The 25,850-nt window shown below is 41.4% G+C and overlaps 1 protein-coding gene across 2 annotated transcripts in view; it reads left to right on the top strand.

The window, feature by feature from the left end:
• The first annotated feature begins 218 nt into the window (after window positions 1-218).
• The window catches only part of TET2 (tet methylcytosine dioxygenase 2), a 70,589-nt gene continuing 44,957 nt past the window's right edge, over window positions 219-25,850 (top strand). Inside the window, exon 1 of one of the 2 annotated variants that reach the window (XM_048509699.1) lies at window positions 219-542. The gene's annotated coding sequence lies outside the window, so the exon portion shown is untranslated. Of the gene's footprint in view, window positions 543-1,137; window positions 1,261-25,850 lie in introns of those variants that run through there. The other variant, XM_048509700.1, reaches the window with a different exon arrangement.

Here is a 25,850-nt window from a genome sequence, read left to right as displayed (position 1 = left end):
CATGGGGAGGGAGGAGGGGAGGGACAGAGAAGGACGAGCGCCCCCCCCCCCACAACATCTGTTAAGAATGACAGCTGAGCCCCTTTGTCTGCAACTGTGTCAGGCAGGAGCTGCAGTGCAGAAACACGCCAGGAGCAAAAAGCTTGGGAGGCGCCGCGGCTTTCCAACCACCCTTCTCTCCCCCCCCCTCCCCCTCCCCCTTATTTTGCAGCCCAACCGCGGCGCGGAGGCCCGGGAGTGGGGGGAATTATTGCGAGCCTTTGTGCGGGAAAAGCCCTCGGCGGGGCAGCGCTCCCGGTGGCTTGCACAAGCGCGCGCGCGAGGGAGGGGAGAGCCGGCGCCAGGGCGCGCGCCCGGCTCGTTCGCATGGCGGTCACGTCGAGCGATGAGAGAGGAGACGTCAAAAGAGCCTTATGAATATTGATGCGGAGGCTCGGCTGCTTCGGTAAAGGAGCAGAAGGAAGCAAGATGGCCGCCTTTTAGGATTGGGCAGAAGGGAGACCGGCTGGATTGCGCGAGGCGGAGGGGACTCCTGGAAAGAGGTCAGAGCGCTTCTCTCGCGCCCCCCACTCTCCTCTCTCCTTCCCCGCTTCCCTGCGCCACGGACGCCCGCCCGTCAATCATGCTTGTCGCCGAAATACTCTTTCGCAGGGCGAAGTGGAAAGAGGGAAGAAGTACGGATGCTTCTCCGAACATGGCTGACAAATAGACAGAGCCTTTTGGGGGTGGAGGGGGAGGAAAGGGGCTCTTGGGAATCGAGGCGCCCCTTCCCCCCGGGTCCTTTCCCCAGTGTGTAGCCGCCGCGCTGCGTGTGAACTTTGCTTCGGGGCTGCGCTCCGCAGCTGGGCTCGGGTGGGTGCTTCGGTTGGCAGGCAAGTGCGCCTCTCGCCTCTTTAAAGTTCTCCGATTTTTCCTTGAGTGCCACTCCTCTTTCGATGCGTGTCCTCCTTTACACACGTGCAGGCTTCTGAACGCGTCCCCTGTATCCTTGAAAGAGGAGGGGGGGACCGATTTGGGGTGGTTGTTTTGGTTCCTTTAAGAAGCCCGGATCGGATGTTTCAGGGGAGAAACTCTCCTTTTTGAGAAGGGGGCTGGCGATCTTTGAGGGAGAGGGGGGAGAAGGGAACTCTGTTCGGAAGAGGGGCGTCTCACCGAGCACGGTCCGGCCCCGGAACATATTGGAGGCGAATTTGGGGGGTGCGTAAAAGTCTGTTTTCTGGCTTTGTGCTTTTCATGAATCAGCTCTCGTTTGGTTTCCCGGTGAGTGACAGGCAGACACAAAGGCAGGCGCAGCCCAAGCGGGAGAGGGGGAGGGAAGGGGAAAAGTGAGGGGGGGGGGTTGTAGAGTTTTTTGAGGACTACAAGGTCAGGGGCGCTGAAGGAACTGAAGCCCTGTTTGAAGTGGGGAGAGCGGGGTGGACAGGCCATTTGTAACCAGGTTTCTTCCTCTTTTGCAATCCTCCTTTTTTTTTGGTCATCCTTATTGCTAAACCCCAGAACCGAGGGCCGGTTGATCAGTGTGTGGCTCAGAGGGGAAGGAAACCCCTGTTAATTCTTTTAAGCGTTGCTTTTTTATTAAACCAAGATCTTTGGCAGTCGGGCTCCAATCGGACCCTGTCCAGAGTGCTTTGTTAGCATTAAAAAAATAATAATTCTGACTCACTCTCGCTTTGTGATGTTTTAACCTTCAATGAAAGGTTTTTATAAGCCAGTGGGGGTTTTTTTTGGGGGGGGGGGTCGCGATATAGCAAGCTTCCTCCAACACAACTTAGACTCCCCCCCCCTCCTTGGTAGATCTGATTTGTGGTGGGTGTGGGGAGGCGAGGCGAAGGAGCTGATGTGATCTAGCGAGCTTCCACTGAAACCTTCATTCTGATGATCTCATTTTGAGATTTTTTTTTCCATGATGGCAAATATGCAAATGCAAAACCTGATACCAAGATATGGTAAGCGACAGAAGAAAGGGACTGTGTGGGGTTATGTGTGGTGTTTTGTAATATAATCTTTCTTTAAAAGTGAAGAGAGTCTTTTCCTCTTTAAAAGCAGGTCAGTGAGTGATGCATGCCAGCTAATGAGGCCATTGTATTTGCATTTTAATGGCAGGCGGGCTCTGGGGAGAGGGGTGGAGGAGAGAGCTTGTAGATTTCATTTGTGTAATTGCATGTGTATTCCTTGATGGCACTTTGTGTCCTGCAGAACCCGGCTGATTTGTAAAACAAATGCAGCAGATGAGTGTTAATGGTCAAGCATCACAGATAGGCTTCAGTTATGCAAATGAACAAAAAGCAAAGCAAAAAAAAGTACCCATTGTGCTGCTAGGTGTTTTTAGAATACACGTGCCAAACCTTACCTGTTGAGTGCCGTTAAAGCCCCACGAATCCCAGTACCCTAATCTCGGAGGTCAACAACCTCATTTAACCCAACAACCTCGTTTAGCCAACAAGTGTCCAAGCTACTGCCTCCTTTGACAGATGAAAGGGAAATGTTCCAAGCACCCCAAAAGGCTAAGCGCTGCTCATTGGTCAGCTCTTAGTGCTTTCAGAAGTTTTGTGTGATCTTGATAAATTCATATTTCTCCACATTGTCTTTCCGTTTTCCTCTAAACAGCAAAATATAGATGTGCCTCCTGATAAATCACATGACACTGTAATCAGACTACAAAGCAAATAACATATATTCAAGTACAGGGCAAGGAGCTTCCTTAAAAATGCCTTGCAAACGCACACTACTAAATTTAGGGGGGGGGGTGTTCTAAACTTGGCTCCTTAGCATTAATTTGAACAGTTTATTTTAGAATAATCTAATGTTCTGAAAGGCTAAAACAACAGTTTGAAATCCTTGAATGCTGATATTCCAGAGAGTGTGGTGTACATATGCAGGAAGTTTCTGTCCATGGGTTTTCTTGCTCAGTTCAGGCCTCCATGATATGTGGACTGTAGATGTTTGACTGGATTCTGCGAAGTGTCCATTCACAGTGTTGCTGAAGTTGTGCGTAGCATGCATCCCCACAGTGCAACGCAATGCTAAAAGAGAGTTATTCCAGTTTCAGCCCATTCACTTCAGTGGGCTTGGAGTAACTTTCTTTAGGATTGCACTGTTGGAATCTGGGCCTGCCCATTTGTTGCTGCAAACAAACAGAACTGGATCAGGAGTACTGAAAGTCGGTCCTAGTATATACACTACATACCTCAAAATATGTTACTCCACATTGGAATAGATTACACTTCATGTAATTAAAGTTAGGGGTTAGAATCATGTCCACATTGTGCATCTATGTAGAGTAGTAGAGTTAAACAATTTCAATGTGACTTTAAAATAAATTTATGAGTGAGATGGCCTGGAGACATCATGCCATGCTCTTCATAGCTAACAGTGAAAAACTTTCTCAAGATGTAGGGGACTTGAAAGATTAATCATGTTCTTGCTATTACATTTCAGGATCTTTCACTCATGGTTCATGTGGGTGAAGACCAAGAAAAGGGGACCCTTGGTTTACTTTGCTGTATTATTGAAATTAGTGTTTAGTTCTTTAACTAGGATTATAAATCTTTCTAATGCTGAAGCATCACTTTCCTGGGCCTGAGGCAAACTAATAGCATTTCTCCGCCCCCAACCCCTCAGACCTGTCATACATACCATACGATAAGAAGGCAAAATGTAAATAATGATGAAGTGTACAGGTCCCTGCTTCCTCACCCCACAGTCTGTATGGCTACCTTCGCCTTGATATAACCTCCTTCTATCCACAGTGAAAAGTCCTTTTTACATGTGTTCACAGGAATGGGGATGGTGGTTCTCTAGTAAGTCGGAAAGTGATGGGCTTGTGCAGATGTTCTTTCCAAATATATTCAGAGCTAGGATCACTTCTGGGGTTGTACATGTAATCAGATATAGAGCACAGAAATCTCTTGGACAGTGTGCTCCAGAAATGACAGGAGGGAAGAAAATGTTGTATCATGGGCCATCAAGGGTTGATGGAATTTCCATTGATCTTCTTTGGAATATTGCTTAACAGGCTATTTTAAAGGTGTCAGAAGCCTTTAGACTCACTTCTGACCTGAGAGTTTTGGCTAGCTGACATCCTAATAACTTTTGTCTTTTTTTCATCACAAAAGCATGTTTTTATGTCATAGATCTGGAATTTGCTCAAATCCCTTCACAGACCACTGTGTGACACGCGACCAGTCTCTATCTTTCAGCCTAATCTACCCCATGGGATTATTTGTTGTTTGGGTAAAATTAATGTTGAGGAAATCATTTATACTTCCCTGAACACCTTGAAGGAAGAGGCAGAGAAAGAAATAACCTGCCTGACATCTCACCCTCTGCTTAGTTATTTAAAAGGTTCCAGTGAAAGCAATAGTAGTTCAAAGCGGATTAATTCCTCAGACATTCACTAAGGTGCTCAGATTTACTGCTGAAAGATTGGGAAGTAATTCCATTCTACTAAATTTCCAAAGGACATTAGTAATAGAGAAAACTGGACTATTAAATTTGAGCAAGACACCACTATTGGTAAATCATTGTAATCAGGGATAGTTGTTTTTTTTTGGCAAAGGACACTTTCACTCACTTTTCAAACTTGATGAGAATATACCAAAATGATAATTTGATGTACTGATATTTGTGCATGTAATTGCACAAATGGAACTCTGTGTGCCCCTAGAATATTAACATGAGTGCTGAACTCGAAACTACTAGTTAAGGCCATAAAACAGGCATATATGCATCTATATGCATTTATAGGTCTCAAGACCGCAGTCTGGATGCTTTAAAGACAGAGGTGGATTATGGCTCTTTTGTTGGCTCAGGAAGGTAGTATTTAGATTCTTATGGGTGGAGGTTGCCTGTATTTACATGTCTGTCGCCACTAAGAATAGTTATGGTAGACTGCACTTTGGGCATGTATTTCTAAACAACTTTTGATAGCCATCGCTGTTGTGGCATAGACTATTAACACTGATCCATGCCACAGGCCGGTCCACTTTGGCATGAGCTAAAAACAATCCATCTTGAGCTCACGCCGAAAAAGTGTTGGTGGTTGTCTCAAACACAACACTGGAGTGTACAGCCACAAATCAGTATGGCATACAAGATAAAGTACTAATTGAGTCCTGGTTCCTGATTGCTATTAAGGCATTTTGCCAATCCTGAATGTCGTGACATCATCTAAAAGACTATTTGCTTGATCTGCTGGTTCTGAAATGCAGTGGGATGCATTATGCATCATGGAGAAAAATGACTGCAGTCTGAATCAGAAATGAAATATGCAACTAGATGAAAGTGGAAGAGGGAACTGCATGCTTGTATCACAGATGTTATTATTTTAGCTGGACTTCATGTTCCAGCAAATCATCCCTGTCTAATTTGATGGACCTGTGGAAACTGTAAGATGCCCTTTAATGCTTCAAACAGACTTGGATGACTGGATAGGGTCAACATTTGTATTGTCATTTTGAAGCAGAGGCATAGCTCCAAGGGGTGTGTGGCGAAGGCATTCTGGGGGCGGGGGCAGAGGATGCACCGGTGCACCAGACACTTCCCCCCCTTGCTACACCTCTGCATTGAAGGTACATAATACATCATATATAGGAATGCAAAACAACTCAAGGATTACTCCTAACCTACGGGAATGAAAATGCTAATTGTCAGTGTAAGGGCTAATGACCAATATGCGCTAGTGTATATTTTATTTATTTATTTATTTATTATATTTATATACCGCCCTCCCCCGGAGGGCTCAGGGCGGTGATATAATATGCCTAGCACTCTACAAATTGGGAACCACTGCTTTGAATTTGTTCTCCAACCAGAACTCACTAGATGTCATAGGGCATAGGCAAGTCTCACTTCATCTCCCTTTGTGTTAGGGGAGGGTAATATCAGTTCACTTTTTTGTTGGTGTTCTTTGTAAGGGATATAACAGTATAGTTACAGAATGCTGGAACGACTTGGAACCCCTCTCCTGTGAAATCTCCTCACTCTCCAGCTTCCTAAATTCTGTAGGGAGTTTGAGGAGGCTGATGTCTCCTCCTCCCTCCCTTTCCCCCTTTAACGGACACTCAGATGTTGTCAATCATTCATCCTACCTGGAGCATGCTCAGTCTTCCTCAGGCAGTTGGTTTACAAAGTCATATTTTTCTGCTTAACTGGGAAGACCCCTGAGTTGTGCTGGAGAGAACTCTTTGGTGGGTGTTTTGCTGTTTTTGTCATCCATACAGGAACCATCCAGCCAGTTGTAGTTAGATACAGTGATATTTATTTAACTTATAGACCCCCTCTCCCGCTCCCTTGATTGATGCTAATGGCGCTGACACATGGACGAAAATGCACTATTTATTGATTTTATTGTTTTACCCAACTGACTGTTTTACACTGCCCATATAGGGGAGGGTGGGTATTAGTTTTTAGGCTGTCCAAATGGTGAAGAGTGGCTATAAGTGTAATAAATAAATAATTGCATATGTGGCATTCTGTGAATTCTCTAAGGCAGCTGTACTTCCTGCGTGGTTCAAAGGCCACCTGGGCTCTTTCACCTGTTACCTCTGTGACTTCCTCGGATGTCCGTGTCTTGTGTTTGAGGTTAAACACACACCGCAAATAAGTTTGCGGAATTTAGTTTTTTCCCCCTTCGTTAAAGATTTATTTTCTTATCATTATATATTAGCTATCATGTATTTAATATTATTTTGTGTGTGTGCATAGTGGTATATAATAGTCATGCGGCTTTTTTGGTTGGTGGTGAATGCAAGCAGAGCTCTCTGTTTGCTGCAGAAGGAGTACCACTGCTCTAAAATGCTATCTAAATGTTAAGTTGGCGAATTAGGTGGAAAATGCGATGTATCCACATTATCCGAAGCATGTTGAAAAGCCTTTGATGCGGGGCAGCACAGTTTTATTGAGCAGCTTAAACTCCTTGGAAGTGAGCAAATATCCCACAGATGTAACATGTGGTATGCACAATATATATTATCTCTTCAAATTACCCCTTCTTTTAAAAGTCAAGTCAATTCTATAAGGATAAATCCTTCCAAACGTTACTTAACAAAGTTGTGTTTTTATCTATCTCGGCATGTATGTGTTAGATTTTCTAATGAGTAATAGCCCTGGTGGAACTGCTGAACATACGAAGCTGCTTTATACTGTGGCTGATTCCGCATGGGCCAAAAACAGTGGTGTGAAAACAGTGTGAAAACAGTATAAACCCTTTTACACCATTTTCACACTTCTGTTTTTGGCCCGTTCAGAATCAGCCTAAGACTCAGTATTATTTGCTCTGGTTGGCAGCAGCTCTCTGGAGATTTATGTAGAAAGGACTTTCCCAAACCAACTATCTGAGATCCTTTAACTGTAGATACAAGAGATTGAACATGGGACTTCCAGCATGCATAGCACATGGAGGGTTGCCATGGAACCCTCTTCCATGGAGGGTTGCCAACTCTGGGTTAAGAAATTCCTGGAGATTTTGTGAAAGGAGGCTGGGGAGGGCAGGGTCTTAAGTATAATGCTATAGTCCAGCAGTTCTCAACCTGTGGGTCGCGACCCCTTTGGGGGTCGAATGACCCTTTCACAGGGGCTGCCTAAGACCATCAGAAAATACGTGTTTCTGATGGTCTTAGGAACTGAGACACAAATAATGTTATGGTTGGGGGTCACCACAACATGAGGAACTGTATTAAAGGGTCGCGGCATTAGGAAGGTTGAGAACCACTGCTATAGTCTACCCTCAAAAGTAGCCATTTCCTCCAGGGGAACGGATTTATCTAACCTGGAGATCACTTGTAATTCTGGAAGACCGCCAGGCCCAACCTATTTTTTTCCCCTTAAACCCACCTGAATGCTGGCAATCCTATTTCCATGGAGCTGTGTTCCCTCCTCTGATTCATGTTTTGGAAATCACCATCTGATAGGTGTTTAACAAAGTACCAATGCTGACACTTCCTATGGTAAGTACAGGTTTTACTGCATCAGCCAGTTCTCATTTGCCAGTGAACCACATCTTGCCCAAGGCGGCAGCCATACTTATGTAAGAGCTGCATAGGAATAGGAGCATGCTGACGAAGAGCTTCCTATTTATTTTATTTATGAGTTGTGTTGATCATCTTCCTGCCTGGATACCACCCAGTGTGATGTACAACTTCTGAAAAAAAATCATAAAACTACGATTAAAATTGCAACCGAAAAAATGATGCAATAGGATCTGTGTTCCGTCACCTGTACATGGTGTTCCAGAGATGGGCAAATGTTTAATTCAAGTGAATCTCGAAATAGCTTACTGTAGTTATAAGTTTAAATGAGAAGAGAGCTATCAGACCTTTGAATAACATCATTCTAATAAAAAGGTAAAGGTAGTCCCCTGTACAAACACCAGGTAATTACTGATCCATGAGGTGACATTACATCACGATGTTTATTAGGCAGACTGTGTTTACAGGGTGGCTTGCCACTGCTTTCCCCAGTGGTGCACAGTGGTGCAAGCTGGGCGCTCATTTTACTGACCTTGGAAGGATGGAAGGCTGAGTCAACCTTGAGACGGCTACCTGAAACCAGCTTCTGCCAGGGTCAAACTCAGGTCATGGGCAGAACTTGCACTGCAGTGCTGCAGCTTACCATTCTATGCTTTAATTCTAGTACCAGGGAATTAATATTTCCCGGTGGTTAATAGGTAAATGAGCAGATAAATGAAATAGTCTGAAATGTACAGGAGTATCTTAGCTCAAGGAAGTGTATTTCACGTGATTTCACACAGTGTTTTTAATTGGGGAGGCATAACTGATCTGTAACAAACTGGTTGGAATGTTTTTTTAAAAAATTAAATTGCATTGTCAATGTTCACAAAGTTTTTTGACGAATTCTTAAACGAATTTACAAGCCGCTTCTTATAGCAATGGCTTTTGCCATTTTTTGTACTTCCTTTCATACCTTAAGGCCTCTTGTCACAATAAGTTGTGCACTTGCAAGATTTGACTCAGACTTAAGTGTCTGTGTCTGCTAAGTACAGTAATGTGTAATACAATGCATGCATCTGTCTCTTAAAGAGACCTCAAAATTTTCTATAGTTTTTCTGCACATGTGTGTGTGGTATTTTTTTTATGAGGGAATAGCACTAAGAGTACCATTACTTTGCAGCCAAAACATTTGACAGTTAAAATTATTCTGTGCATCTGTGATGTGTACCAATCACCAGATCTGCTTGGTTCAGCAGTGAACAATGCAACACATTCCAAACTAGTTTGCTTCAGTTTCCCCCCCCCCCCCCCGCAGAGTGGAGCATGTGTGAAACACAGATCTAGTCAGATCAATAGCTATTAAAATCTGTTTAAAAACCATGTGTTTTTAAAGGACTGATTTAACATCTGAAATAACAACTGACCAAGTGAAGCATTAGAGCAGCAAGGCCTATGGGGGGAATAGAACTGGGGGGTGGGCGGGCTGTGTGAGAATGCATGTTCACGACAAGTATATGGTCATGTACTGTATTGTAAGGAAGGAAGACAGTGAAGCAATGTGAACAGCTAAAAACACTGTCCACGTAGAAACTGGCTTGCTGTTTGCAGGTCATGAGCTGGACTTGAGGGCACTACCACCCCTTGAGGGCACTACTGTGTTTGCAACTGTACACCTCTCCCCTTCCTTTCTTTTTTTCTCATGGGTGTGGCTTGCCACCCCATTACAATGGCAATGACTTTGGCTGATTACTGCATTACTTGAGCCTTGGATAGAATATAGGATGAACCGAACTGGACCAGTGCTTCATCTAATACAAGAATCTATTTGTTTGGGCCATCCACCATCTTTCTATATAGATTCAGTTTGCAACAAGATTGATAAGCATGAAGTATCATATAATAAAGGCCAGCTTATATAGTTTGTAGGAAATTCTTTCACTATATGTCAACCTGCCTTCTTGTTATTTAGCACCACATCGGAATAATAGTAGGGCACCACAGTTTTCACAGATCTTGAATGCTGAATGTAGTAAGAGTGATCCCCCATCTTGCAACTATAACTTGCTCAAATCATTCTTCTTTTAGCTTCCAAACATACTTGAAAGATCAAAGTATAAAGTAGTTCTGAAGGCAGACTTGACTTCACTGAAGAAACAATGATACTGGAGCTTTCCAAAATGACAGACACACAACATAAATTAGATCTAGAGTTCTCGATAAAAATCCATGTTATATTTAATTGAAGTTCATGGCTGCGGTCCAGTGTAACAACCGTGAACGTACTAGCTAAGCTTTTCAACACACATGATCCCAAAGAAGAGTTCTTTCCACTTGCAAAACTTTTCACACCGTATCTGGGAAAGGGAGTTGTCTTGCATATCTGATTTGTGGACTCTTGATTCAGCAGACGTGCTCTCCGTCATCCTTCAGGCACCCAAGCAAAATAAAAAATATTTCCTTGAAGCCATTGCGTAGCAGTAGAGGCCAGCCTGTCTGCACAATAATGAAGATACATAATTTGTTCATGGAAGAAGAGCAGGGACCAGAGAACTTGTTGCAATGGGCACACATACATGGAGATGGACACCTGAATCAGGCCCAAAATAAAACTTCCGTTTTGTATACTAATTTGTTATTGCTTTGTGTGAATGGGCCACCCCAAATGGAACTTCACTGCATGAAAACTCAGTATAGTCACTTCTGAGGTTCAGCTGTCAGACAGCCAGTGTTCAGCAGTCAAGTGATAAACATATCTGTGAATCTTAGCAGTGTTTTAGAGAGGTTGAAGTACAAAATCACATAGGCAAGTCAATCCAGTTTTGTCCCAACAAGAAACTATAAACATTTTAAAAGTAATTCTGTGTGTTGCTTTCTGTGTTACCTTTTATTACTGACATTTGCTTTTAAGAAGAAAACAAAGAATTCAAACCTCTGGAACATTTATTAGTTACTAGAATGTTGTGACACCCATGGCTGTGTTGTTTGTGAATTCGGAATTGTGCAGTGTTCTGTTAAAGCATAACCACTCCCACCCCAGACACACCATTGCTCATCTGAAACCATTACGCCATTTATAAGTGAAGTGATTGTCTTCTCAGATTACCAGGAGAGCTGCAGGAAACTATAGTAAAAGTTGTCTGCTGGCTTGGAGCACCTCAAATTACAAGATCGTTTAGATCTTGCACAAAGGGTCAGAGCAAGAGTTGCCAAACAGGAGGAAAAACATTCTGGCTTTAGTAATACAAATGACCTCTTGGCTAAGTTACTGGAATGGCCCAGAAAGATTTCAGTTAGTTCTAAGTGAGTGCTTTCTGGCTGAACTGTAGAGCCTTTGTTGAAGTCATGTTCAATATGTACAGGATGGAAAGGTTGCTTTGAAAAGCTATCCTAAAATACATTTTCATTGTGATCCAATGAAGAGTTAACTCTCAATCCATAAAAGTATAGTTGGCAGTATAAGTTTAATTGGATGTCTTCCTCTGTTCAGGTTGATTTAAAAATGTGTAAGAAGTGATCCAGTAGGTCTATTGAAAAACTAGCGAGTGGACTACATTAGCTGTGATGGATTTGCAGCTGCTTAGATAAAGGAAATCAGCATGGTCTTGAATACTGATGAGATTTACATGCATTATAGTTGTATCTTGTTGTTTTCAACCATCATCAAAGAAATGTGTTCCTTCTCCAAAGGGCTGAATGAAAAAATCAGCAGGTAGGAGAAGACAGTTCTGCTTCTAAGGTGTAGCTAGTTATCAGCTTGTAGGGAGATGGAAAATTCCTGTTAGCAGTGATTGGCACATAGGGTGGCACAATTGGCATCTCACTTGTGGCTGTTCGGGGTAATTACAGGTCAATGTGTCTTTCAGCTGTGGACAACCAGAAAAGACCAATGTGTGGAAGTGCCCATAAGCACACAACTGAGCTTTAAGAGATCAGGAAATTGGAATCATTGAGCTATGAAGACTTTAACATAATTGATTTAAATGGTGGTACCAGCTGGAAGTGATGGCTTGCATCCTGCCACTCTACTCAGCTAAGCTGCTTCCCTCAGAGCAAGGTTACTTGGTCAGGAAGAAGACTTCAAACATGGAAGAATGGAATGGTAGGAAGCAACCCAGCAAATTATCCACAGATATCCATGAAGTTCACCACTTTGAAAATCTGGAAGAAAAATCCACCTAAATCCTACTATAGGACATTTCATACTTATTGGGAAGTTGTTTTAAAGTCACAAATTTAACAATAAAACTTTTATACAGATTATCATTACCCTGTGGACATTTTCCCTGTGTATAAACAGAAACTTCATTTGTAATCCAAATTCTTGGCCTACCTTTAAAACTAGAATTCCATTTTATCTTTGCCCTTCAGCTTTTCTTTTCCTCCTGTCTCTTACAGTTTAGCAAATACTCAGTATTGCATTTATTTCAAGATGAAGGCTATTGCTTTTTAATGACAATGGCAAACAGTGAATGCAAGACTTAAAGCATAAAAATATTATACAGGTGCAGGAGGTGGAGGGAGCTCTTATCTCATCTCTCTTGTTGCAATGCAGATATTGCTATATGTCTCGTAACAAGAACTATGAAGTAACTACAATTAAAAATAGCAGTGTGGGCATGTCATCTAATTTTCAGCAAACAGGATGTTCCAGTTTCCCCATGCTATGAAACCTGCTATGTACTGATATAAAATCCCCAACCATAAGAACATAAGAAAGAGCCTGCTGGATCAGACCAGAGTCCATCTAGTCCAGCACTCTGCTACTCGCAGTGGCCCGCCAGGTGCCTTTGGGAGCTCACATGCAGGATGTGAAAGCAATGGCCTTCTGCTGCTGCTGCTCCCAAGCACCTGGTCTGCTAAGGCATTTGCAATCTCAGATCAAGGAGGATGAAGATTGGTAGCCATACATCGACTTCTCCTCCATACATCTGCCCAAGCCCCTTTTACAGCTATCCAGGTTAGTGGCCATCACCACCTCCTGTGGCAGCATATTCCAAACACCAATCACGCGTTGCATGAAGAAATGTTTCTTTTTATTAGTCCTAATTCTCCTCCCCGCCCCATCATTTTCAATGTATGCCCCCTGTTTCTAGTATTGTGAGAAAGAGAGAAACATTTATCTCCATCGACATTTTCTACATCATGCATAATTTTATAGACTTCAATCATATCCCCCCTCAGATGTCTCCTCTCCAAACTAAAGAGTCCCAAATGCTGCAGCCTCTCCCCATAAGGAAGGTGCTCCAGTCCCTCAATCATCCTTGTTGCCCTTCTCTGCACTTTTTCTGTCTCTTTGATATCCAAACCATATTCAAATGAATTTCATTAATTCATTCTACCACCTGAGTGGCACTGTAAGGTGGTTACCAGATAAACCTGATTTAAACTTATAAGCAGTCTAGACCATCCACAGAGTTGGTTTAAATAAATGATTTCTTACATTGGTGTGATGTCTTGCCTATTATGTATTGTTGGTTTGAGTTAAACTTTCTTCCAGATTAGTGAGTCTTGAATGCAATCTTAAAAGATTTTCCAGTGAAATATGCAACAGTGCTGGTAAGGGAAATAAGATGAGAACTTTCTAGAAATTGTACAAAAACCATAACCTTAAACCCAGATTTTTGGAATTACACATCTTTGAGGCCAGGCTAATATTATCCAATAATTATCAGATGGTGTCCTGTCTCTTGAAATTGAAATTGAATTTCAACACCTTCATTTTTTGCCGTCAATTCTACTGTATATTGATGGATCTGTTCTTTAAAGGTGAACTTTTGATAATGATTACTAAAATATCTTTGTCAGTAGTTTTATTAGGTACTCTTGCATGAGAATTTGTTAATCTGTCATACGGTTCCTTCTAATTTCTTTTCTGGAGGGTGTTCAAAAGGTTCCGGGTGAAGGGCTAGCTGTTATAAAAGAAATGTCAGCCCTATGTTTTGTGACACTGAAAGGCTAAGAGATCTGTGACTCCAACTTGCTTTCGCTTTATGGCTGCGGCGTAAGTTTCATTCTCATTCATAGTTTCTCCAGATACGGCCAGCACTGAAGCTCCACGTGGACTTTGCGCACATGGTTGCAGTGTTTACAAACACCCTCCCAGAATTCCCAAGAGCTGTTGCGTAACAGCCAAGAGGGTGCAACGTTTCAAGAATCAGTAGTGCTGACCCGCTAAGGTCCACGCTTGTACTCCATTTTTACTATTACCCACAGCCACCATAGCCTTATTATAGCTGTTGGAGTATTCCATGAGCCAGTTTTTTTTAAATCCCTCTTTGTTTTGGCTACATTCAGCTCTGTAGCTTACAACAAGGTCATTTGTGGTGAGCCAAAAATAGAAGCTTCACTGTTTGACAAAGAACTGGAGCTGAGCAGCACAAGCTAGAGTTTGTGTGGCACAGGGAGTAAATTTAGATTCTGATTGCCAAAAAGGTTCCTGTGGAGCCTGCAAACAGCTACAGACCCTTGCACTAAACTTGTGTTTATTGGATTTTGTGAATTTTTGCGCATTCAGAATCTGCAATCCTACACAACGTTAGGCTGCTTAAATTCTGTCAATACAACTTGGGGTTTACTGTGTCTGAATCATTTTTACTACTTTCACTGCTCTTCATTGCTTGTTGTTACATAGATGATTTAAACATTGCACTGGCTTCAGCTTATTAAGTACAGGCTGGAATTGTCTAAGAACCAAGTAGCAAGAAGCAGATGATATCTTGGAGCTGTTCGGTGTGCTATATTTTAAACTGCCATCCGAGAATGCTTCTCATTTGCAAAGATATTCACCCAAGGTTGCCACAGTTCCATTCTATCACCTTGACAGAAAGAAACCCACAATCTTTCATGCACAAATGCAACTTTCTCTTAGCCGCTCTACTGAAACTGCAAGAACTTTTCTCTTCCTGACTTTCTTTAATTGTTCATGCATTAAGAAATGTTTTATTTTGTATTAATATAAAAGTATGCAATTAGGAACAATACATAAGAAATATATATTCAAAGTATTAACAGTTTCTAAAGTTTTACTCTTTGCTTTGGTATGGTGTGGAATCTATCTGTTTGAAATCTTTTATTATTCTTGGCTTAAATGTGAGGAAAAGCAAACTCGGCAGGGTTTAGTAACATTTAAATTCTATCCTATCTCCAGCTCTGACAATAAAGGTCAAAAGCAAATAAGCTCCACAGTTACACTTTGAACCGACTGGCAAAAGGTCTCAGTATTTTATCCCGTTTGCCTGTTGAAATGCCCCCACAAACAAGATCGTGGATAAAATACACGCTGTTGACTGTAGCTTTCAATCAAACAAGTTGAAGAAGTAGAACCTCATGATTTACTTGGGGAACAAGAAAGAATAAACAGTTTATGTTCTCAAGGATTCCGGACCTTTTGTCATAAACTTCCTTGTTCTCTAGTAAAAGAAAAGCATTTCATTGGTTTTTAAGAAAATGACTGGCAGTAATGATAGGTCGATGTCCATAGGTAACGGTGAGATAACCGTGAGGACAAAATAGATCAGAACACACTGTTTTTATGCCACTGTGTATACAGTTTGGACGTATTCACATTGTGGTGCCAGGATTTACCTCCCAAGCAATGCTTTGTAACGTGGCTGGGCGGACGTGGCTGTAGTGTTTACAAACATGATCCCAGAATTCCTCAGGGCAGTTATGTAATAACCAGCAAGTGCTGTATCAGGCTAACTAAAATGACCTACATCGCGGATGTTGGCATGGACTCAATGAAGCAGTCGAGGAAAGGAAAAAAAATACGCGCTAGGAAAACATACACTGGGTGTCTGAGCAGAGAGCTTAGCTTCTGCCCTGTTTTATGGTACTATGGCCAGCAAAAGAGAAATGTTCCATTATGCTCTCAAAAATAGCAACCATTAACAAATATGATTCAGCAGCCTCAGAATACATAATGATGGTGTGCTGTAACCTTTAGTTTCTTAAGTGTGGTTTAGTCTCCAGTGGCTTGGAATGTTTTTTAAAAGGCAAGATAAAGGGTCTGTGATGAGCATTTATTTCTTCAGAAGTGGTTTTCTTGTATACTTGCTTTAGTTATTTGCCTAATTTTGAAAACTGTGGGGTTGGGGGGCGGGGAAAGTCTTTGCACAATTCCATGCATAGCTGTAAATGTGCTTGCATAAGCAACTAGCTGGATGAAGGCCACTTCTGTTTTCACAAGAGTTTCTCTGCATACAATTACCCTTGTGCAAGGTCTGTTGTGAGTGTCGGGAGCCTCATTGGGAGTTAAGGAATGCTATGCGCAACCATCATTTTGATAAAATTACTTTGGACACATTGCCAGGTCCTTGGCTGGCCACATGTTAGTAGTGCATACGTGCTGTAAAAACCCTAGAAAAGAAGAGCCATTCTTGGAAAATGTGCTGTTGTACATGTTATGTGAATGATGGGCGGAAGATTCTTTTTAAAAACTTTGGCTCATTCCGCACATGCAGAATAATGCACTTTCAGACTGCTTTCAGTGCTCTTTGAAGCACTGCAGAATAGCAAGATCCACTTGCAAACAGTTGTGAAAGTGGTTTGAAAACACATTATTTTGCCTGTGCGGAAGGGGCCTTCGTTTACTCAACAACTGCAGGTTCCCTGAAATGGGAGGGCTGTCCTCTCAGCATTAATGAAAACATAAGTATCCTTTTATGGCTGTCATAGAATCTCAACTTTTCAGAAACTACTGAATAGTACATTATAATAGCATAGAAATACAGTCTTTACACTGAGGTAATGTGTGTTGTTTGTTGCCATTCTAAAAATAAACCAAGTTGACTCAAGTTAGTACATCATGGGTTCTACTGTACATGTAGTATAACACACATTCTGATGTATGAAAATGTAATTATCCTCCACTACTGTGGCAGAGTAGGAGTTAGTGGAACTTGTACATCTGCCCTGCTGAGCTTAACTACGTAGAAGAATACACCATTCAGTGAAAATGCAGTAATAATTGAGCTTTCTGTGTGCATGCTGGCTAACAACTGAATGCTCATTCATTCATTCACGCAAGACCTGAATACACATGATTCCCAACTATGAGATGATTGCATTGTTATTTTCCACTGGAACTGCAGCCTTTTGCTTCAGAGATATGCCTTTAAAAATGTGATGACGATAATAACAATAATAATATTTTATTTATGTTCCGTTCATCTTGTTGTCCTTCAGTTTAAATTCAGAAAAGGGACCTCTGCTTTAGATGTTTAGAAAGGTTTCCAAAAAGGGGGAGCACTGCCTAAATATGGAGCATATCAACTTTCTTCCAGTCGTGAAAGCATCCATCTCTTGTCCTCTGCCTTTGAGTTCAATATATTCATTTAGGCTTGGGAGCTGCTATGCTGGATGTATTAGTTCACCAGCTGAAACGGAGTCGGCTGCTAATTTGCTTCACTTGTCTCAAAATATCAGATAACCAACAGCAGTCATCCCATGGCATTTATCTATTTTTAAATGTTGACTGTGTTACTTCAGAAGAGCATGACATCTTATAGATGGATATCAACAACTTTTCTTATACAGTTTGCTATCTGACTAAATCCACAAATAACCTTTTTAAAGATAGTATTTAAAGGTCTGTGAAGGATTAGCCTGTGACATTATGCTACCACAATGAGTTGCAGAGCTTTTAAAGTTGTTGGCCTTTATGAGCAAGCATTCCACAATGTAGACTTCAGTGGTGATGGGAGGAATGATAAGGTTCTATGAGTGTTCCATATAGTTCTTTCCAATTATTTTCCTGAAGTCCTGCTCCCAAGGCATTACCTGAACACTATCTCTGTATCCAATGGTCAACTGGATAGCTCTTCCCAATCACAAAAGCAGTCTAACAGGGCCATCAATTGACAAGATAATGGTCTCTACAACCCGGAAAACCCACAACACCATAGATCTCTACATTCTTGAGGAACGCCCCAGATATAGTGTTGTAAGTTGCCCTTTCTTCCAAAATAGAAACCAAAAGTGGGGTTGAGTATGGATTGAGTCTATAAAGGAAGTCATGGCTCAGTTTCAGGACCTGAACAAGGAAGTTGATGGTAGGACATTGTGGAGGACATTGATTCCTAGGGTCATCATGAATCAGAAGTGACTTGACTGCACTTGAGACACACATGCTACAGGAACCACAGAATACTGAGAGAAACTCAAGAGTCAGTTAAAGGAAATGGATGTGAAATCAGTATTCTCAAACCACGAGTGCTTATCCAGTGTTGGATGTGGAGATCTTTCCCATCTGTTTCCTTGTTCTCCAATTTCTTGTGGGCACACATTGTAAATCTATACCTTCCACATGAATTCAGAAATGTTTGCAATAAACTTTGCATCAGTAAAAGTGATGGATTTCAGTTCATTACTGAAAAGTTGATTGTATCACTTTTCCCCCTTAACTTGTGTTGACAATTGCAGCCCAGTTTTCTACATGTGTGAATCCCCTTAGTTTGCTTGTGGCAAAGAGTCTCCGTTGCCAACAAACCATAAACATCCTGTATTTTGTTTTGAGAAAAGAATTTCTACTGTGATGCTAAGTTGATGCTGGACAAGAAAATAACCCTGATTCTGGATTGTACCACCTTATATGGCAAGTGAGGAAATGGTATGGTCTAATTAGTATAGTCACATGGTTCACTGTTCCTGCGTGAAAAGTGTTGCCTATTCATAGAAACCTAGTATGTTGGTGTAGAAACCTGAGCTTGAACTTTATTCCTAACAGCCTGTAGTGTTTTATGAAGGACCATTCAACCATGTCATAAGTCCCTACCTTGAGCAGCCCAGAAATGGGTTTGACTTCTCATGTCCTGTTCATGAGAATCAGGCCTCTTCCTTATCCCAATTGTATTTTAATTGTTGTGCAACGTTTCTCTGAATTTAGATACTTTGTGTAATTAATTAAAAAATATGTTTAGGAGAGTGGTCTCCCATGTAAATTACAGTCCCTAAGGAGCCCTGTCAGCCAAGGGTTCGTTTGACTGTAATTTTTAAAGGATAGGGCTGGTAGAAGGTGCAGGAGATTAAGGAAGGAAAATCTAAGACTCACTGCTTCTGGAAAAGGGCAAGTACTGTGTGTCAGTTTAGATTAATATCTCAGAATAAATACAGACGCTGTCATGGGCTTGTCATCTAAACAGTAAAAAAAAAGAAGGAAGAAAGAAATCCTGACCAGCAGGTTTTGCAAAAGCCACACTCTGAGCTGTTTTGTGTCCTCTCCTTTAACAGCAACAGATCATAGTATTTGAGGGTAAAATTGAGACATTACAGTACTCTGCAGTTTCATATCTATAGAAAACATTCTGGTTTGAAAACCCATCAAGGCATGACAGGACATAGCCATGCCATGTGCTCCGTGGACCTCAAGAGTGTATGAGCCGCTTTGATCTGAGCAAAAACACCTTTTTTAAAAAAAGATAATTCTCTTTCAGCTCAAGAGATTGTTCTACTTTGGGAGTAGAACAGTCTGAATTATGTGCAGCTCTGTGGCTACAGAGTAGTGTTGGAAGGCTGTGGACACAACTTTCTGAAAAGAGTATGTAGTTTTAGATAACCTCATTTCAAAAGAAAGGAGGAGAGCAGGAATAGGAACAGGAAGAATGAAAAAAGGAACCCTTATGCCGAAGCTCTGTGTATAGGGTAAAATTATTTATTGTTGTTATGGGTCATGGCAAAAAGTATACTTCTGAGATTTTAAAAAAAGAACCAGATAGTATTCTCTCAGTAACCAAACAACAAGAAATGTGAAGAATAAAACAAACTTCATAAAGGCAAGTATAAGCTGGAATTTGGATATTACTCAAGCAAGCAACTTGCTTTGTAAAGTAGTTGCTTATTGAATTAAATGGCCTTTAGTAAACGGAGCAAGAATAATTAAGGATTGGCAATTCTGGATTTAAAAAATTCCTGGAGATTTAGTGACGGAGCATGGGGGTGGTGGGCTTTGGGGAGAAGAGGAAAGGACTCAGCAGGGTGTAATGCCATAGAATCCACCACCCAAAGAAGCCATATTGTCTTAGGAAACCAATTTCTGTTGTCTGGAGATCAGTTGTAATTCCAGGAGATTTCCAGGCCTCACCTGGAGGCTGGCAACCCTATCAATGAAGGTTTTCAGTTCTGCTTTATAGGGTGCGTTTGAAAAAAGAATTATGTTCTGTGACACACAAACACCTTCTTGACAGTACTCTGAATATTTCATACTGACAAGGCAATACAGCTGCAAGTTATTGTTACTGTTAAGAGCATACTATGTTAAAATAGGTCAGAAAACCTATACAACTTCCCTGATTTTACAAAAAAAATATTAATTGTTCTTTTATATACAGAAAACAATACTTGCCTTTTTTTAACAGCAAAGTTAGCCACACACTCATTTTTCTGAAAAGGTTAAAATAAACTCCCAGACAACTCGGCAGACCTCTTATTTTATTATTCAGGAGATAGATTCTTCCATGCGGCCTTTTGTTTCCAGACTTAATATTTCATGAGCATGTGATATTGTTTTAAAGCTAGCTGTGATGGTCTTGTGAAGTTTAATATTTAAAGCAGATGGCTGCTTTAATAAGATGGTTGCTATAGAAACAGCAGTGTGAAAGCGGTGGTTTGTGTACTGTGTGGTCTCCTTGCTAAACAACTGAAATGCTATTGCGCCAAACGTTCGGAGGAATTGTGTAAGAAGGGATAAAAGATAACATGCCTGCCTGGATGAAATCTTTCTTTCAAATGGGACCCATTTAAATGGAACTGGACAGCTAATATTTCTGAGGTTTGCTAAGAATGGCTTTGCAGATGTATGAAATGTGAATGGAGGTAAGACTTATATTCTCATAAAAAGCTCTTTTCCACTGCTGATGTTTTATGTTAATGGCTCTAATTCTCTGGCAGCATTCAATCCCCAAATTCAGTGTTGTATTAAAGGGTGAAGCTAAAGGCCATGCTTCACATCTGCTCATGGTCAATGTCTATTTACCACTGAAGCTGAGCCCAGTGGAAGAACATATACTTTGCATGCATAGGGTTCTAGGTTCCACAAGCCTCTGAAAGCCAAACTGGAACAGACCTCTGCTTGAGGTCTTGGAGCTAATTAGAGTAGGTGATCCTGGAGTAGATAGTCATTTGCTAGATCCTAAGGATCCAGATGGTGCAAGGCTGGGAGTGCATGTACAGTCAGCAATACTTTTGTACTCCTAACGAAAGGACCATACTGTTGGGCTTTACTGCCCAGAGAAGTGGCTAACACATAGATGAAAAAGGATATAAGGTAAATGTTTATTAGGAACTACATTTAGAATAGGAAAAAGGGAAAGATAGCATGTTGCTATCTTGTTAGCTAGGAAGAGTCTCTGCAACTAACTTCCAAGATGAAGCAGTATATTCGACCTGAGAGTATCAATCTAAAGACAGACAAGAGGTGACACTATCTACAGCCCTATCTATCTGGCCGCTTGCCCGCCCCCTGCTGGGCCTTCTCAGTTCCTTTGCACATTAGACATTGCTACATCCAACATATACAGAATACTGTAATCCTCACAGCAAGTATGGCTGAAAGATTTCAGTTTGTATTTCCAAGTACATGTGCAGTCATACCAGAGTGGGATAATTTGTTACACAGAGATCCACAGACCCTTCTGAATAGTATTTAAGATGTCACATGAACTAATAGTATCACTTTTCACATAGTACACATTTTCTTTCTCTGAATGCTTCCAGCATTTTCTGTGCAACCGGATATCAGCTTGTCAGAATTGGGAACAATCTAAAGAGGTGCTGTGGATTGGCACACAAGTCTGTATATCAGAGGCACATTTCATAAATCCATAGACAGTCACTCACACATATATGTTCCAAGATCTACTTACTATCCCTGAGGTCATTGGAGGTAGAGAGGGGTGAGGGCTGAGAGACAGATAGGGTGACTGGATAGTCCTGTTTTCATGCAGGAATATTTTTATCCATGATGGATAGAATGAAGGGACTTCATGTTATGTTATACTGTAGCGAGGATAAAACCTATCTTAGGTTACAATAGAAAGAAACCAGAAAGGGTGTGCAAAAGAACACTGAGCAGAGTTATTTTCTGCTACACTGTATGTACTAAATGCTGTCATGTCACTTCAGACTTATGGTAACCCTATGAATTAATGACCTCTAGACATCTTATAATTAGCTGCCTTGCTCAGGTCTTGCAGACCTGAGGGCTGCGGCTTCCTTTCTTGAGTCAATCCATCTCATGTTGCATCTTCCTGCTACCTTCAATGTTATGGTCTTTTCCAGTGGATTCTTGTCTTCTCATAATGTGACCAAAGTACAATGGCTTCAGTTTGGTCATTTCAGTATCTAGGGAGAATTCAGGCTTGATTTGATCTAGAACCCCCTTATTTGTCTTTCTGATGGTCCGTAGTACTCCTGCAATACCTCTTGGTTTATTCTTACTTTGTGGAGGGTGGAGGGAGCTGGCTTGAAAGTTGTACCCAACTTTTGAATCTGGATCAAACAACACTTGATTCCCAGAGAATCTCTGTTTTCCACATTCTGAATAGTGTCAGCTTTTAGAACTGTGGATAGGTTCCCAGGAGAAAATAATTGCTCTTGATGAAACCTTGAGAAAGTATAAGAAGGGAGAAGAATCATTGCCTTTGGAACACCAGCCCTCCTTATTCATGTGCTGAAAAAACACTGTAGAGCTAATAGAACTTGCCACAATAAAACATTTATTTGGGTGGCATGACATCTCCATGATTGTTCACAGTAATCGTCTTGCACAATTTCATGCATACTGCTCACTGTGGCTGTATGTGGGGTGCAAAATTGATAAAGTGGGAAGATACATGATTAACACAACTAGTATATTGGTCAACATATCCTTGTTGAAGGACTATGTCACTGTAGTGTTTTCATCAAAGAAATTATCACATCTGGAAGAGTGTTACCTGGCAGAATTTCTTTCTTTAGCCTTTATTTGGCATAAAACAAATAAAATAAAATCCTATCAAAAACCTGGCAGAATTGTTCCAAGGGATAAACTTAACAGACCAGGTGCTCGGGAGCAGCAGCAGCAGAAGGCCATTGCTTTCACATCCTGCATGTGAGCGCCCAAAGGTATCTGGTGGGCCACTGCGAGTAGCAGAGTGCTGGACTAGATGGACTCTGGCCTGATCCAGCAGGCTCTTTCTTATGTTGTTATGTTCTTAAATGGCATTATGAATCACAAAAACAACACTTGTTATTTATTCTTTTATGTACTTGCTCGGTTGTTTTGCTACTCAGTAATGTCAAATGTTTAGTTTGGTGTCTTTCCAGTAATCTACTGTGAATGTTTATTGATGTTCATTTGGATACATGTTTTCTATGTATTAAATACATGAACTGCATTTCCATAATATTTCCTTAATGATAACATAATTCAAATGTTTATCCAAGGAGTATGCCTACCAACCACCAAGATAGATCTTGAATACTTCACTGGAAAACAAATTAACAGAATGTAAGTGGTACCCTTCTGTTACATTGATATATGTGACTTGGAACAATTTATTCTTGGGAATAGTTAATATCAGGTAGGAAGTCAGAAGTGTTGGTGGAAGCTACCTGTCTTGCTACATCCTTGATAGATGGAATGATTTTGATTGAGACAGAATTATGAAGCATCTTTTAACACGATGTTTGGCTTTGAGGTTTTATAGGCTCGTTTGTGAAATCTTTTTGTTTGTTTCAGTTGGTGTCACTTGTCTACTCAGAAGAGTTGCTTGAGGTTTTAAAAAGACCACTTGTGAACCTATGCTTGTCTGCTGATGAAAGGCTATGGTAGTGGACTAGGCCCACAGCCCACATCTTTGTGACCGCAGGGACTCATAGTGCTAATGTTCAGCCACTTCTGGCTAATATGACTTTGTCTGTCTCTGTATATGTTGCTGAGCTCTCTGCCTCTTGATAAATTTCTGGGCCAAAGGTGGTGTTCCTGATAACGTTATGAAAAGCAGGAAATGATTGTTTTTTTTCATTCTCCTTAACTGTTTGATCCCAATGGAAGTTGGTTGCAGGTAGCTGGCTCAAGGTTGACTCAGCCTTCCATCCTTCTGAGGTTGGTAAAATAAGTACCCAGTTTGCTGGGGGTAAAGGGTGAACAACTGGAAAAATAATGGCAAACCACCCCATTAATCTGTGATTCATTGTAGAAGGATAAAAATTGATGCAGGATTTAAGCCACAAAATTGCAGATTGGGAGGGAGGGGCTTTTGTTTATGTGTATTTTTTTTAACGAAGAAAAACAGATTTATGTTTCTCAGGCTTGTGGTGGTAAGTTTAAATGCATGAGATAAAATCTTAAAAGAGCAGTAGGCAGCTTTTTAAATGACTGGTCAATGTGTCATTAAAAAGCCACCATGGAGAGAAAAGTCGTACTTTGCCAGATGAATTGGGAGCGAACTGAGTCCAGCATCATTGCTAGCTGATCAGGGGCTGGCTTCTGCCAGTAAATCAGTCAAGCAAAATAGTAGGATGGTGGGCTACTGTTCAGCATGCTGCAAGGGGGTGGCTAACCCTGCTGTAAAAACTGACAAGAGGTCTGCGTTGGAGTATTTTCAGGGGTGAAAAGAGACCTTTATACCTTGCAGAGCATTCTGTTCCTTTTCGTGTCACATCCTTTAGCCTGCAAAGAAAGCAAGTACACAGAAATGGACTAAATTTATATGCTTTATGCGGGTTACCAACTTTAACTTTGCTTGAGCTGGATTTTTTATTAGCACAGTATGCACAGCTGTTATATTAATGTGCTATCTGATTCTGTTGCCGCTGGGTATCTTCATGATGGGATGAGATGCCAAAAGAATTGCACCAATGATTCTGGTCCCCACTGTCTTCTGTTTAGCTGTGTTTGATTCCAGTTAGGAAGAAAGGCAGGATATAAGTTAAAAATAAAACAATCACATTTCAAGCACTGTTCAATCTGGGATTGCCTCTGGAAAGCCCTTCAATAGGTTGGGTTCCATTATCAAAGGCCCCAGGCATAGAGTTGGGAAATACCTGGAGATTTCGGGGATGGAAAAATTGAGAGAGTGGGGTTGGGAAATGGAGAGACTTCAGTGCAGTATGAAGCCATAGAATCCACTTTCCGAAGTGACCATTTTCTCCAGATGAACTAACTTTTGTTGCCTGGAGATCAGCTGTAATAGCGAAAGATCTCCAGCCACCACGTGAAGATTGGCAGACCTACTCAGGTATGAAAAGCCAAAAGTCGACTTCTTTTATGAAGGGTCTCCAGACCTGTTTCAAGCATATGACATCACAGTCATGTGACAGGAAGGACCAGAGTTATGGTCTGGGATCAAGACCCAGAGAGTTGGTCGCAGGCCAAGTTAGCAAGAGACAAGCTGCATAACAAAATGTAAACTTTAATGAGACACATGCTCAGGATCAGACTCAGGAGGAGGAGGAAGAAGAGTTTGGATTTATATCCCACTTTTCTCTGGTTGTGGTGGGTTTTCTGGGCTGTGTGGCCGTGGTCTGGTGGATCTTGTTCCTAATGTTTCGCCTGCATCTGTGGCTGGCATCTTCAGAGGTGTATCACAGAGGGAAGTCTGTTTCACACTGTGTCTAGTGAGAAGGGAAAGTGTAGTGGGGTATATTGTCCATGTCTTAGGGTAGGGAACCAATAAGTAGGTGTTTGGGTGGAACTTGCTATGCAAAGGTGTGATTGAGTGCATTGTATTGCGGGTGGGGTTATCAGTTCATTTTTAAGTACTGGTAACTAAGCTTTGCTAATTTTCAGAGTCTGTACTTTCTTGTTGAAGTTGTCTTGGTGTTTGTGAATTTCAGTGGCCTCCCTGTGCAATCTGACATAGTAACCTTCAAAATTGTCCAGAATTTCAGTGTTCTCAAATAAAATGTTTTGTCCAGTTTTGT

The sequence above is a fragment of the Sphaerodactylus townsendi genome, linkage group LG10 (genome assembly GCF_021028975.2).
Source record: "Sphaerodactylus townsendi isolate TG3544 linkage group LG10, MPM_Stown_v2.3, whole genome shotgun sequence".
Classification (NCBI taxonomy): Eukaryota; Metazoa; Chordata; class Lepidosauria; order Squamata; family Sphaerodactylidae; genus Sphaerodactylus; species Sphaerodactylus townsendi.
This window is presented reverse-complemented; position numbering and strand designations above follow the sequence as displayed.